This window comes from Marmota flaviventris, chromosome 4, assembly GCF_047511675.1.
Source record: "Marmota flaviventris isolate mMarFla1 chromosome 4, mMarFla1.hap1, whole genome shotgun sequence".
In the NCBI taxonomy this organism is placed as follows: Eukaryota; Metazoa; Chordata; class Mammalia; order Rodentia; family Sciuridae; genus Marmota; species Marmota flaviventris.
The window spans coordinates 54,251,620-54,255,232 of NC_092501.1; positions in this window are offsets into that span (position 1 = coordinate 54,251,620).

A 3,613-nucleotide genomic window follows, 5' to 3' on the forward strand; every position below is an offset into this window, starting at 1 on the left:
GTCAATATATAATAAAGACAAGGAAAAAAAGGCCCACCGACAGATTGGGACATTTAAGCAGACATGACTATTACATACAATGTTGAATTCTGAATTGTATCCGGAACCTGAAAAGTTGAAAGGTGAAATCAGAACCAGGCCTATAGTTTTAACAGTATCACACCAATGTTAATATCTTGGTTTTGATAATTGTATTATGGTTATATAAAATGTTAACATTGTTGGAAACTGTGTGAAATATGTAAGAACTATTATTTTTGCATTTTTCTTCTGGTAGTTAGAATCAAATCCAGGGCCTTGCACTGTTGTGGATACAAATCAAGTCAAGATGGTGCCTGGCAGTTTGCCAGGAGGAGTGGTTTGTGAAGTAATGTGAGGGAGCCATTAAGATGATGAGGATTCCTTAATGACTGACTGCTGTATCTAGATGATGTTAAGCTGTGTGTAATTAGTTGGGTATATGTACCTCTGCTGTCCCACAGGGAAGTGGCTCCTGCTACCTTGGGTGCCTGCTACTTTGAGTTTTCGCTCAGTTCACGCTGAGTTCACTTGCAATAAAGTAGTTCAGCCTTCAAGTTGCTTTCACCTCCCGGTTATTTGACCAGCCAGACTGCGGCATTGCACTTAATAGGCAAGCATTCTACTACTAAGCATACAATCCCAGCTTTTTTTTTTTTATCCTAACAACTTTATTTTCATATGAGAAATTATACACCATCTGATTCAAATGTATGATATGTCAAGATTATACTGTCTTGTGTAACTAATTAAAAAAAAAATCCCAGCTTTTTAAAAAAATTTTTGAGACAGTCTTGCTAAATTGCTCAAGTTGACCTTGAATTTGTGATTCTCCTGCCTCAGCCTTCCAAGTAGCTGACAATACAGGCATGCACTGTTATGCTCGAATTCGGGACCCCCAAAAGACCACCAGAGACCCAAGATCGATGTAAGCAGCAAAGAGGTGTTTATTGCGAGCTAGCTTGTTCCTCCGCGCGCACACACAGCAACTGGTGACACTGAGAGGCCCCGAGCCCAGGGTTTGCATCAGTTTTAAACACTCTTTGGGGAAGGCACGGACTTCACATACATCATAGCATCTCTTAGCAAATCATCACACACCGCGGGGAAAATCAAATAACAACTCTAAAACATGATTAGCACATTCACTGGCGGGAACAAGTTGGGGAGGGGTGATTGGTTACTACAAGAGGGGGATTCATTTGAACTGATTGGTTTAAGCCCAAAAGGGTGTTCCTGCTGAGCTACATGGTTTCCCAACACATTATCAACCACCATAAACTACTGGGAGGGTCATCTGGCATCCCAGGTATTTCCCTGTCTCATGCTGATTGGTGGCTGCTAGGGGGTTACTATGGGTCTCCACCTAGCCTGACTGAGTCAAGGACACCTGGCGTAGCAAATCTCTCCTGTTATTTGTAGATAAATAACTTAGCAGGGTGGGAATGTGCTTAGGAGTGCTCTGTGGGTCTTTTCAAGGACAAAGGTCATGTCCCTTCCTTGGACAGGCTTTGCTCTGAGATAGAGGCTGGTTTTTCACACTACCGCATCTAGCTATTTTTTTTAATTTATTTTTTAGTTTTTTAGGTGGACACAATATCCTGATTTTATTTTTATGTGGTGCTGAGGATTGAACCCAGTGCCTCAGGCATGCTAGGCGAGCACTCTACTACTGAGCCACAACCTCAGGCCACATCCAGCTATTTTTTGCAACATTTTTGTAGTCTAAAATTACTTCAAACTGAAAATAAAATACATTATATAAAAATTATAAGCAATAATATGTTCTTGGAGAACTTTGATGCATTTTGTGAATTCTATGAAATTTCAATGGAAATAAATATTTAAAAACTGATGTGAAAAAACTTGTAAATTATACAGCAAAGACAATATTTCAAAAACCAATTAAGGGACTGGGGTTGTGGCTCAGTGGTACAGTACTTGCTTGGCATGTGCAAGGCCCTGGGTTCAATCCTAGGCACTACATAAAGATAGATAGATAAAATGAAGGTATTGTACCCAACTACAACTAAAAATTAAAAAAAAAAAAGTTCAAGCCAGGCATGGTGATGCATGCCTGTAATCCCAGCAGTTTGGGAGGCTGAGGCAGGAGGATCATGAGTTCAAAGCCAGCCTCAACAATAGCAAGGCACTAAGAAACTCAGTGAGACCCTATCTCTAAATAAAATACAAAAAAGATCTGGGGATGTAGCTCAGTGGTTGAGTGCCCGTGAGTTCAAACCCCAGTACCCTCCCTCCGCACCCCGCACACAAAAAAACAGTTCAGTTAGGAAGGCTGGGTTGTAGCCCAGTGGTAGAGTGCTTGCCTACCATACATAAGGCACTGGGTTTGATCTGTCGCACCACATAAAAATAAATAAAGGTATTGTGTCCATCTATAACTAAAATTTTGTAAAATTGTATAATTAGTAGTAGTAACTTGGGAAGACAAATAAATAAAGCTATATCCTGTTGAGAGCCACACAGTTTAATCGGAATGATGCCTGGCATTTTGCTAGAGGGAATGGTTGAAAGGTGACCCTGCTCTGGGATTAGGGCAGCTCCTAAGTTCTTGCGGGGTTCCGTGAGAATTGGCATGCAGGAGCCTGGTGGAGGGAGTGTGTTCCCGGAAAGTGCGTGTAGAGTGCCGGTGAGAGTTCGGGAATAAAGAGTTGCTGTTTGAACCTACAAGGCTTTGTGGTGGCTCAGTTATTTTGTGCCCAGCCAGACTTCAGCAATATCCCTATTTGATCCTCATAAACTAGCATGAATTAAAGACATAATCTGAACCCAGGTTCAGAAGCCAATGCCACAGAAAATCCAATGTCTGAGAGACAAGTGTTGAGGAGAAAGGCTTCATTCAATGTCCAAAGAATGGAGAAGTAAGAACCCATCACAAATAAGCATCTTCACTCCAGGGGGAATATAAGGATAGGACCAACATGGGAGAAAGAAAGGGTAATATAGGGGAGGAAATATTTATGTCCTTTGGATATAGGCAGTGAAAGTTGCCACTTCTTTTCACTTCCTTTCATGGTTGATGTCATGGCAGCTGGTGTCTTAAGGATGCAGGGAGACACTATGGAAGTCTAGGTTAACATTGTATTATGGTTTTGGACAGAACTTTTTTTCAAGTGATCAACATGTCTACATGCAGAAGTGTGTAGAATCGGGGCTGGGGATATGGCTCAAGTGGTAGCGTGCTCTTCTGGCATGGGTGCAGCCTGGGTTCGATCCTCAGCACCACATACAAAGATGTTGTGTCTGCCGAAAACTAAAATGTAAATTAAATATTTTAAAAAAATAAAAATAAAACCCACAGTATTAAAAAAAAAAAAAAAAAAAGTGTGTAGAATCTGACTCAAAGGTTAAGGCTACAATGCAGACAGACACAATATGAAGACAGAAATGCTAAGAATTTTCATTCCTTTTCTGTCACCCCAAACCAGATTATCTGCAAGCCCAAGTACTTTCAGCAAGAGACTCTGAAAAATACCCCAGACCACCATTATCACATCAAAGGTAATACCTACAGCAAAGCTAGTGAAAGAATAATAATGTATTACACAGCTTGCATGACCTCCAAAATTAGTGA